Raw genomic sequence first — 12,366 nt, 5'->3', positions numbered from 1 at the left:
CCAGTTAACAGTATGATAACAACAAATGAAGTAGCCTTTGAAAAGATGGCTCACAACAATAGTAATAACCCGATTTTTGTAACAATAACTATGTACAAACATTGCAGACAATCCGCACTTGGGATGGGCGCCCAGCATCCACTACGGACTATGAGAAATAGAATTATCGGTAAGTAAATTCTTATTTTCTCTAACGTCCTAGTGGATGCTGGGACTCCGTCAGGACCATGGGGATTATACCAAAGCTCCCAAACGGGCGGGAGAGTGCGGATGACTCTGCAGCACCGAATGAGAGAACTCCAGGTCCTCCTTAGCCAGAGTATCAAATTTGTAAAATTTTACAAACGTGTTCTCCCCTGACCACGTAGCTGCTCGGCCAAGTTGTAATGCCGAGACCCCTCGGGCAGCCGCCCAAGATGAGCCCACTTTCCTTGTGGAGTGGGCCTTTACAGATTTAGGCTGTGGCAGGCCTGCCACGGAATGTGCAAATTGGATTGTGCTACAGATCCAACGTGCAATCGTCTGTTTAGACGCAGGAGCACCCATCTTGTTGGGTGCATACAATATAAACAACGAGTCAGATTTTCTGACTTCAGCTGTCCTTGAAATATATATTTTTAATGCTCTGACAACGTCCAGTAACTTGGAGTCCTCCAAGTCGCTAGTAGCCGCAGGCACCACAATAGGCTGGTTCAAGTGAAAAGCCGAAACCACCTTAGGGAGAAAATGAGGACGTGTCCGCAGTTCTGCCCTGTCCGAATGGAAAATCAGATATGGGCTTTTGTACGATAAAGCCGCCAACTCTGAAACTCTCCTGGCTGAAGCCAGGGCCAATAACATGGTTACCTTCCATGTAAGGTATTTTAAATCTACCGATTTTAGAGGCTCAAACCAATGAGATTTGAGAAAATTCAAAACTACGTTCAAATCCCACGGTGCCACTGGAGGCACCATTGGGGGTTGTATATGTAGTACACCTTTGACAAAAGTTTGTACTTCAGGAACTGACGCCAATTCCTTCTGGAAGAAGATTGATAAGGCCGAAATTTGAACTTTAATGGACCCCAATTTTAGGCCCATAGACAATCCTGCTTGCAGGAAATGTAAGAATCGACCCAATTGAAATTCTTCCGTTGGGGCCTTTTTGGCCTCACACCACGCAACATATTTTCGCCAAATGCGGTGATAATGTTGTACAGTCACTTCCTTCCTAGCCTTCATCAAGGTAGGAATAACTTCCTCTGGAATGCCCTTTTCTTTTAGAATCCGGCGTTCAACCGCCATGCCGTCAAACGCAGACGCGGTAAGTCTTGGAACATACAAGGTCCCTGCTGAAGCAGATCCCTTCTTAGAGGTAGAGGCCACGGATCCTCCGTGAGCATCTCTTGAAGTTCCGGATACCAAGTTCTTCTTGGCCAGTCCGGAGCCACTAGTATTGTTCTTACTCCCCTTTTCCGTATAATTCTCAGTACCTTTGGTATGAGAGGCAGAGGAGGGAACACATACACTGACTGGTACACCCACGGTGTTACCAGAGCGTCCACAGCTATTGCCTGAGGGTCTCTTGACCTGGCGCAATATCTGTCCAATTTTTTGTTGAGGCGAGACGCCATCATGTCCACCGTTGGTTTTTCCCAACGGTTCACAATCATGTGGAAGACTTCTGGATGGAGTCCCCACTCTCCCGGGTGAAGGTCGTGTCTGCTGAGGAAATCTGCTTCCCAGTTGTCCACTCCCGGGATGAACACTGCTGACAGTGCTATGACATGATTTTCCGCCCAGCGCAGAATCCTTGCCGCTTCTGTCATTGCTCTTCTGCTTCTCGTGCCGCCTTGTCGGTTTACGTGGGCGACTGCCGTGATGTTGTCCGACTGGATCAACACCGGCTGACCCTGAAGCAGCGGTTTTGCCAGGCTTAGAGCATTGTAGATCGCTCTTAGCTCCAGTATATTTATGTGAAGGGACGTCTCCAGGTTTGACCACACGCCCTGGAAGTTCCTTCCCTGTGTGACTGCTCCCCAGCCTCGTAGGCTGGCATCCGTAGTCACCAGGACCCAGTCCTGTATGCCGAATCTGCGGCCCTCTAACAGATGGGCACTCTGCAACCACCACAGGAGAGACAACCTTGTTCTTGGTGACAGTGTTATCCGCTGATGCATGTGCAGATGCGATCCGGACCATTTGTCCAGCAGATCCCACTGAAATGTTCGTGCATGGAATCTGCCAAATGGAATTGCTTCGTAAGAAGCCACCATCTTTCCCAGGACTCTTGTGCATTGATGTACTGACACAGTTCCTGGTTTTAGGAGGTTCCTGACAAGTTCGGATAACTCCCTTGCTTTCTCCTCCGGGAGAAACACCTTTTTCTGAACCGTGTCCAGAATCATTCCCAGGAACAGCAGACGTGTTGTCGGGGTCAATTGAGATTTTGGAAGATTCAGAATCCACCCGTGTTGCTGAAGCACTACCTGGGTTAGTGCTACACCGACTTCCAGCTGTTCTCTGGACTTTGCCCTTATCAGGAGATCGTCCAAGTAAGGGATAATTAATACGCCTTTTCTTCGTAGAAGAACCATCATTTCGGTCATTACCTTGGTAAAGACCCGAGGAGCCGTGGACAAACCAAACGGCAGCGTTTGAAACTGATAATGACAGTCTTGTATCACGAACCTGAGATACCCTTGGTGTGAGGGGTAAATTGGGACATGCAGATAAGCATCTTTTATGTCCAGGGACACCATGAAGTCCCCTTCCTCCAGATTCGCTATCACTGCTCTGAGTGACTCCATCTTGAACTTGAATTTCTGTATGTACAGGTTCAAGGATTTCAGGTTTAGAATAGGTCTTACCGAACCGTCTGGCTTCGGTACCACAAATAGTGTGGAATAATACCCCTTTCCCTGTTGTAGGAGGGGTACCTTGACTATCACCTGCTGAGAATACAGCTTGTGAATGGCTTCCAATACCGACGTCCTTTCTGAGGGAGACGTTGGTAAAGCAGACTTTAGGAACCGGCGAGGGGGAGACCTTTCGAACTCCAACATGTAACCCTGAGATATTATCTGCAGGATCCACGGGTCCACTTGTGAGCGAGCCCACTGATTGCTGAAAATCTTGAGTCGACCCCCCACCGCTCCTGAGTCCGCTTGTAAAGCCCCAGCGTCATGCTGATGGCTTTGTAGAACCCGGGGCGGGCTTCTGGTCCTGGGCAGGGGCTGCTTGCTGCCCTCTCTTACCCTTTCCTCTGCTTCGCGGCAGATAAGACTGTCCTTTTGGTCGCTTGTTTTTATAGGAGCGAAAGGACTGCGGCTGAAAAGACGGTGTCTTTTTCTGTTGGGAGGGGGTCTGAGGTAAAAAAGTGGATTTGCCGGCAGTTGCCGTGGCCACCAGGTCCGAAAGACCGACCCCAAATAATTCCTCTCCTTTATATGGCAATACTTCCATATGCCTTTTGGAATCCGCATCACCTGACCACTGTCGCGTCCATAAACTTCTTCTGGCAGATATGGACATCGCGCTTACCCTTGATGCTAGAGTACAAATATCCCTCTGAGCATCTCGCATATAAAGAAACGCATCCTTTAATTGCTCTAGAGTCAATAAAATACTGTCCCTATCCAGGGTATCAATATTTTCAGTCAGGGAATCCAACCACACTACCCCAGCACTGCACATCCAGGCTGAGGCTATTGCCGGTCGCAGTATAACACCAGTATGTGTGTATATACTCTTCAGTGTAGTTTCCAGCCTCCTATCTGCTGGATCCTTGAGGGCGGCCGTATCAGGAGACGGCAACGCCACTTGCTTTGATAAACGTGTGAGCGCCTTATCCACCCTAGGGGGTGTTTCCCAGCGCGCCCTAACCTCTGGTGGGAAAGGGTATAATGCCAATAACTTCTTGGAAATTAGCAGTTTTCTATCTGGGTTAACCCACGCTTCATCACACACGTCATTCAATTCCTCTGATTCTGGAAAAGCTACAGGTAGTTTTTTCACCCCCCACATAATACCCCTTTTTGAGGTACCAGCAGTATCAGAGATCTGCAAAGCCTCCTTCATTGCCGTGATCATATAACGTGTGGCCCTATTGGAAAATACGTTTGTTTCTTCACCGTCGACACTAGATTCATCTGTGTCGGTACCCGTGTCGACTGACTGAGGTAAGGGACGTTTTACAGCCCCTGACGGTGTCTGAGACGCCTGAGCCGGTACTAACTGGTTTTCCGGCCGTCTCATTTCGTCAACTGACTTTTGTAATGTGCTAACATTATCACGTAATTCCATAACTAAAGCCATCCATTCCGGTGTCGACTCCCTAGGGGGTGACATCACCATTACCGGCAATTGCTCTGCCTCCACACCAACATCGTCCTCATACATGTCGACACACACGTACCGACACACAGCAGCCACACAGGGAATGCTCTAATCGAAGACAGGACCCTCTTAGCCCTTTGGGGAGACAGAGGGAGAGTTTGCCAGCACACACCAAAAGCGCTATAAATGTATATAAACAACCCTAGAAGGTGTTGTTTTTGATATAGGCGCTTTTAATATATCAATATCGCCAAATTATGCCCCCCTTCTCTTTGTTACCCTGTTTCTGTAGTGCAGTGCAGGGGAGAATCCTGGGAGCCTTCCTCACCAGCGGAGCTGAGCAGGAAAATGGCGCTGAGTGCTGAGGAGAATAAGCTCCGCCCCTTTTTCGGCAGGCTTTTCTCCCGGGTTTTAAGAAAACTGGCCTGGGTTAAATACATACATATAGCCTTAATGGCTATATGTGATGTATTTTTCGCCACTAAAGGTATTTAATATTGCTGCCCAGGGCGCCCCCAGCAGCGCCCTGCACCCTCCGTGACTGAATCAGTGAGACGTGTAGCAACAATGGCGCACAGCTGCAGTGCTGTGCGCTACCTTCATGAAGACTGAGGAGTCTTCTGCCGCCTGCTTTCCGGACCTCCGATCTTCAGCGTCTGTAAGGGGGGTCGGCGGCGCGGCTCCGGGACGAACCCCAGGATGACCTGTGTTCCGACTCCCTCTGGAGCTAAGTGTCCAGTAGCCTAAGACTCCAATCCATCCTGCACGCAGGTGAGTTGGAAATCTCTCCCCTAAGTCCCTCGATGCAGTGATCCTGTTGCCAGCAGGATTCACTGAGATTTAAACCTAAAAAAACTTTGTCTAAGCAGCTCTTTAGGAGAGCCACCTAGATTGCACCCTTCTCGGACGGGCACATAAACCTAACTGAGGCTTGGAGGAGGGTCATAGGGGGAGGAGCCAGTACGCACCATGTGATCCTAAAAGCTTTATTTAGATGTGCCCTGTCTCCTGCGGAGCCCGCTATTCCCCATGGTCCTGACGGAGTCCCAGCATCCACTAGGACGTTAGAGAAATGCCCGATAACAGCCCCGTTTTCAACCGAAAACGGGGCTGTTTCACCCAAAAACACACAGGTTTCACTGAACCTGTGTGTTTTCGGGTGTAAGAGGACTTGTTACCGGCCGAGCAAATTAAATAGCCCGACCACAGCACCCGAAGAAACATCGGGGGTTTTTACTCCCGATGTCTCTTCGAACCAAATTGAATATCCCCCTTAGAGTTTTTATGTGGGTATATTTCAAAAGCTGGGACTCTTCACTTTCGGTGGACACTGGCAGCTTGTCTCTACTATGCCCAGAACCAGAGATATCAGCCTTCAAGTAGCTGGTCCCTGCTCAAGCTCCACACGCCTAATATGCAGTTTTATATATTCGTTGGTGGATTGCTCTGGCTCCTGAACTCTAATCCCCAAGTCACCAGTACCTCCTGACAGGTGAGACACTCTAATTTTTTATCCCATTAAAGCTGAGAAATCTTTTTCCAGGAACTGGAGATATCTGCAGTCATGCAAGCTGCTCTCTCAACAGAAAATTATGAATATTAAGCCCACTCCACTATCGACCCTTCCATTACATATTAAACACCCCATACCACCCTGAAAGTCATGTACCGGGGCCCCTTCATTCAGCCCAATGCCACCTTCTACAGTTTAGTGTTCTCCCTCCCACCACATCTGTGCAGTAAAGGAGTAATTAGCAGAAATTACTGCTCCAGGTCCTACATGCTGGGCGGAAGTTAGTACACCCCCTACCGCCCGCGGGACATCAAAGCTGCCACTGATAACACCCCCTTCCCTGGAGGATGGGTAGGGGCCCCAGTGCATTGCTGTGCCCTGGGGCCCACACTGCTGTTAAAACGGCTCTGGATACGCTGACGTTACCCCCTTGATTTGAAAGGAGGGAAATCATATATTATTGTGCATATATACTGGTTATCACTGTTTATATGGCAGTTCAGAGATACTGGAGATATATATAGATATATATATATATATATAAAATTTATTATTTTCGCCAATTATTTTTTGGCAATGAATAGGTTAATTAACACCAGAATGAATGTAAGAAGATGGATGAGGGGGGAAGGGGGGGCACGACTTTTAGGAGACAGATGGTCACATCCTCACCTCAGTAATGTCAGTGGGAATTTCCCACTGTTATGTGGGCCACTGTCTGATCCTGCGGAACTCCGTCAGTTCTGTGTGTGGGTTGGCGGGGCCGCAGGCGGAAGGACAGGACAGGACGGGCGGGCATGAGGGAGCGCGGTGTGACGTGTTGATGTCACACCACGGCCAGGAACACAGCACAGGGCGGCCAGGAGCACAGCGCAGGGCGGGCAGGAGGGAGCGCGGTGTGACGTCAGCACGTCACATCGCGAGCCGGCCAGTGCTGGATGGGGCTGTGTCTCCGCAGCGCGACCATCCATTACCCCCAGGAATTTCATTTTTACCCCATTTGGGGTAAATTTACCCCTGTTCCCTGACCACTGATATACACACAGCCTGAAGGTCATTTAATACAACATTTTTAATAACTTTGTGTAATAAACAAAGTTTGTGTACATTGAGACATCACAAAACAAAGGTTTCACTATCTCTCACTAAAAAAAATTCTGTATTTCGGAATATTTGGATATGGGATACTCAACCTGTATATATACTTACACACACACACGTCAATGATATATAGATTCATAGATTACATATATATATATATATATATATATATATATATATACACATACACACACATACATAATGTACACAGTACTTAATATATATTTTTACATTATGTATATATTTTAGGAGCTTCTATGTTAGCAATTACACCAAATAATAAATATAATGAAAAAGCTGTATGACCCACATGTCCCTCTCCCGGCTTCCCCTGTGTATAGTGTCAGCAGATAACTAATCTCATCTTTTGTTATTTCTAATTTATCTAAATATTACTGGCCACAGGTGATGTCCTGCATTACACATCAATCCACTGTCACAGGAATCACAGCAGACAACAACAGCCACAGAGACGGAAAGGACACCTCCTCCAGCAGGGGCACGAACATGTCACACTGCAAGGAGTCTCTCCTAATTCCACTGCCAGCTAGGATGGGGTTAATGCCCCACTCTCTGCACACACATACACACACAGCCTGTATTGGGATACTCCTGTGCAGAGGACTAGGGACAGTCCCCATTGTCTGAGCCTCCTCTCACCACGTGTGCACAGTCACCACTCTATATAACCCTATAAGGGGTCTAGCTGCACTGGGATCCCAATGCACTTACCATGTGCCTCTGGATGACGTGGAGTTGCCAGCAGCATGCAGACGTGAAGCCTTCTATGTAAGAAAACACTTTTTAATGCAGATGCAGACCTTATCTGTAGCAGAAGGAGGCAGGATGCAGGGAGGAGCCGGGCTTGTCCTCTCTTACCTAGGGGCAGGCTGTAAAACTTTTTTGAAAGGGGGCCAGGGGGGAATGATTGGTCCAGAGACCAGCAGCAGACCTCATACAGACGTCATGAGACCTCATAGCTTCTTCTTCAATCACTGCATATACCAATCATTAATTCTGTGTGTACAGGCAAAATAACAATAATAAATAAGCTGCTGCAGAACGTCTTGGAAAGCAAAGACTGTTGTAGATGCTTCCAGGGACATATTATTAATCATGACCCAAGAGGCTCTGCAGCAGCTGCAGAGAATGTGCTGCTGAGTCACTGAAGTGTACAAGGCAATCAGTTATGTCTCATCCCTGTACAGAGTTACTAACAACACTGCACACATATTTGTAACAAGTGTGCAAGGAATAAATCTGATTTATGGTGACAAATGTACTAGTGACTTCTTACAGGTGCCTTCCCACCGTCTATAATGAGAGGCAGCGCAAGACAGAATTTTACAACTATCTTGAAATTCAAGATCTGCAGGTTGAGGTAGTAACAGTTCCTTCCATATTGCTCTATCCTGCAGCTTAATGTGAGCATTAACATTTGATATAGAACATGTTATTGGTGTCCTCCTGACCCATATGCAGATCTGATCGCTCAACTCAACCCCCAATCTGTGTCTAGGTTTGGCCCACACTCACAAGGGCTGATGTAGATTACGCCTGTATGCAAAGATTGTCTCGTGTGATTTTGCACTGCGCAAACCCCCAAAATGAGAGATGTAGAACCTGTGGCGAGTCACCGAGCCCTCTGCGTGGCGAGCACTTCGTTGCACACATTGCCTCAGACAGGAATACAAAAAAACACATACACACTGTCTTGGACAGGGTAACACACACACACACACACACACACACACACACACACACACACACACACACACACACACTGTACTGGAAAGGGTAAAAAAAACACACAAACATTGTCTCGACTCTCGATCAGGGTAAAAAAAAAACCACTCACACATATTGCCTTGGACAGGGCAAAAAAGATACACATTTGTAAATCCTTACAAATCAGAGAAGTAGGGTCAAAATATTGCTACATGTTGTATCAATGCCTATTCTCTCTATAGATTGTAAACTTGCGAGCAGGTCCTTGGATGGGGACCACTGCTTTGAAGTCGGATATCTCCGGTTCCCTAGGACTGGCTGATCGGGGAACCGCTTCTAGTTCATTGATGCCGGGACAATGTTTAGAGGTACCCGGCTCTCTGCACTCGCACCTGCAATCATCTGCGATGCAGGTAGCGGGTGTAAAGAGCCAGGTGCTTCTAAACACTGTCCCGGCATAAATGGACCGGAAGCGGTTCCCCGATCAGCCAGTCCGACGCTGTTTACATCACATACAGAGAATGTAGTAAACATAATATATATGTAAACAAATAACATCCCACAGGATTCAGTGCCAAAAATGGCAGCACAGCAAGTGTGTGTCATATAGTACCCCATAGTCAGGGCCGTCTTTTCATATGGGCTCAATGGGCATTTGCCCAAGGGCCCCAGGAGTATAAGGGCCATAGGCAGATAGCTGAGGATCCCCTCTTTCCAGTGGTACCAGATTTTTGAAAATCGGCCCTAGTGAATCGGAGATATCCGACTTCAAAGCAGTGGTCCCCATCCAAGCCTGTTAATTGCTCTTCCCAGCCAGGTCTCTCGGGCTCTGTCTGTCTTACAGATTTTATGAGGGTATACTCCAAAAGCTGAGACTCTCAACTTTTGGTTGACACTGGCAGCTTGTCTCTACTATGCCCAGAACCAGAGATAGCAGCCTTCCAGCAGCTGGTCCCTACTCCAGCTCCACACGCCTGGTATGCAGTATTATATTTCCATTGGTGGATTGCTCTGGCTCCTGAACTCTGATCCCCAAGATCCCAGTACCTCCTGAAAGGTGGGACTCTCTAATTTTTTTATCCCATTCAAAGCTAAGAAATCTTTTCCCTGGAACTTGAGATATCTGCAGTCAAGCAAGCTGCCCTCTCACCAGAAAATGAAGAATATTAAGCCCACTCCACTATCGACCATTCCCCTATGTATTAAACACCCCCTACCACCCTGGAAGTCATGTACCGGGGCCCCTTCATTCAGCCCAATGCCCCCTTCTACAGTTTAGTGTTCTCCTTCCCACCCCATCCTCCACTATCTGTGCAATAAAGGAGCAATTAGCAGAAATTACTGCTCCAGGTCCTACATGCTGAGCGGAAGATAGAGAACCCACTACTGCCCACAGGACATCAAAGCTGCTGCTCATAGCACCCCCCACCCCTACCGCTGGAGGATGGGTAAGGGCCCCAGTGCATTGCTGTGCCCAGGGGCCCACATTGCTGTTAAGACGGCCCTGCCCATAGTTCTGGTGAGGAAAAGGGTGTGGAGGGCATTCTGGGCACCCTGCTCCTGGCACTTGCCTGTACCACAGTACTACTGAATAATGGAGAGCCTTTGATTATTCGCTCTCTGCTCTGCAAAGCAGCAAGTGATCTCTGAATATATGCTGTGCGCACGTGCATGGCATGTATTCAGTACTGGGAGCTGAGCAGGGGGCTGCCCAGCTGCTCAGGGAGTGCTGGGCATACCCCCAAAATGCTGCAGAATGAGTCGGCGTTGCGATGCCACACACACTTTTCATAGGACACGCCCATCCCCCAAGATCACACCCTATTTTCTTATCTGAAAAGTTGGAAGGTATGGAGTAGGCAAGTATGACATGGAACTGGGCCGCTGCTGGGTGCTGCTCATCTGTGTTTGAGTGGTTCGTGTCTATGGACGTTCACACTGTGGGGGTCATTCCGAGTTGTTCGCTCGCAAGCCGTTTTTAGCAGCTTTGCACACGCTAAGCCTACGCCTACTGGGAGTGAATCTTAGCATAGTAAAATTGCGAACGAAAGATTCGCAATATTGCGAAAAGACATCTCTGTGCAGTTTCTGAGTAGCTCCAGACTTACTCGGCATCTGCGATCAGTTCAGTGCTTGTCGTTCCTGGTTTGACGTCACAAACACACCCAGCGTTCGCCCAGACACTCCCCCGTTTCTCCAGCCACTCCCGCGTTTTTCCCAGAAACGGTAGCGTTTTTTCCCACACGCCCATAAAACGGCCTGTTTCCGCCCAGAAACACCCACTTCCTGTCAATCACATTACGATCGCCTGAACGAAGAAAAAGCCGTGAGTAAAATACCTAACTTCATAGCAAATTTACTTGGCGCAGTGCGAACATTGCGCATGCGCACTAAGCGGAAAATCGCTGCGATGCGATTAAATTTACAGAGCGAACAACTCGGAATGACCCCCTGTGTACTGGAACAAGCAGGGGTGAGTGTAATGTCCTGCAGTCATACTGGTGTGAGCGCAATGTTCTGCAGCCATGCTGATGTGACTGCAGTCTCCTATAGCCATGGGAGTAATGTCCTGCAGTCATACTGGTGTGAGCGCAATGTTCTGCAGCCATGCTGATATGACTGCAATCTCCTGCAGCCATGGGAGTAATGTCCTGTTGTTATACTGGTGTGAGCGCAATGTTCTGCAGCCATGCTGATGTGACTGCAATCTCCTGCAGCCATGGGAGTAATGTCCTGTTGTTATACTGGTGTGAGTGCAATGTTCTGCAGCCATGCTGATGTGACTGCAATCTCCTGCAGCCATGGGAGTAATGTCCTGTTGTACTGGTGTGAGTGCAATGTTCTGCAGCCATGCTGATGTGACTGCAATCTCCTGCAGCCATGGGAGTAATGTCCTGCAGTCATACTGGTGTGAGCGCAATGTTCTGCAGCCATGCTGATATAACTGCAATCTCCTGCAGCCATGGGAGTAATGTCCTGTTATACTGGTGTGAGTGCAATGTTCTGCAGCCATGCTAATGTGACTGCAATCTCCTGCAGCCATGGGAGTAATGTCCTGTTGTTATACTGGTATTAGTGCATTGTCCTGCAGTCGTACTGGTGTGAGTGCAATGTCTTTGTGCCAGAGGAGTAATGTGCAGATGGGATTGGTGCAATGTCCTGCAGATGTGGAGTAATGCTGTGTCTTACAGTTATACTGGTGTTAGTGTAATGTCCTGCAGCCCTGTGAGTAATGTCATGTAGTCATACTGGTGTCAGTGCATGATCTGCGGCCTTGGGAATGATGGCCTGCTACGTGTTTTGCTGTTCTTACTGTGATGCTGACATCAGTGCAATGTTCTGCAGTACTTTGTATTTTGGGATTCGTGCAATGTCCTGCAGTAATTCTTCTACTGGTAATATTATTATGTCCCGCAGCTCTAATAGTAACGTCCTGCAGTGCTCCTTAAAGTTGTGCTGGTATTATTTGCAATACTTTTCCAACTTTTGCTTTATTGAATACTTGTGATATGCTGGTATTTAATGTCCTGCAGTACTGTACTTGTGATATGCTGTGTACTGTATGACGTATAATATGCATACCCGCTATTCAGACACTGTCCTGCTATCCCACCCGCAGGTCACAGTGTCCCCTAGGCGGATGGGCAGGTTAGGGAAGCCTGTGATCATCACCGCTGCTCTGCAGAGCAGCCAGTGATCACTAAACA

General features: G+C 48.1%; 1 protein-coding gene across 1 annotated transcript in view; it reads right to left on the bottom strand.

The window, feature by feature from the left end:
• Positions 1-7,794, bottom strand: part of LOC134958374 (monocarboxylate transporter 2-like) — a 136,585-nt gene extending 128,791 nt beyond the window's left edge. Inside the window, exon 1 of the mRNA XM_063940927.1 lies at positions 7,664-7,794. The gene's annotated coding sequence lies outside the window, so the exon portion shown is untranslated. The remainder of the gene's footprint in view (positions 1-7,663) is intronic.
• Positions 7,795-12,366: the final 4,572 nt, after the last annotated feature.

The sequence above is a fragment of the Pseudophryne corroboree genome, chromosome 9 (genome assembly GCF_028390025.1).
Source record: "Pseudophryne corroboree isolate aPseCor3 chromosome 9, aPseCor3.hap2, whole genome shotgun sequence".
In the NCBI taxonomy this organism is placed as follows: Eukaryota; Metazoa; Chordata; class Amphibia; order Anura; family Myobatrachidae; genus Pseudophryne; species Pseudophryne corroboree.
The sequence above is the reverse complement of the archived record's forward strand: the minus strand, read 5'-3'. Positions and strand labels throughout refer to the sequence as shown.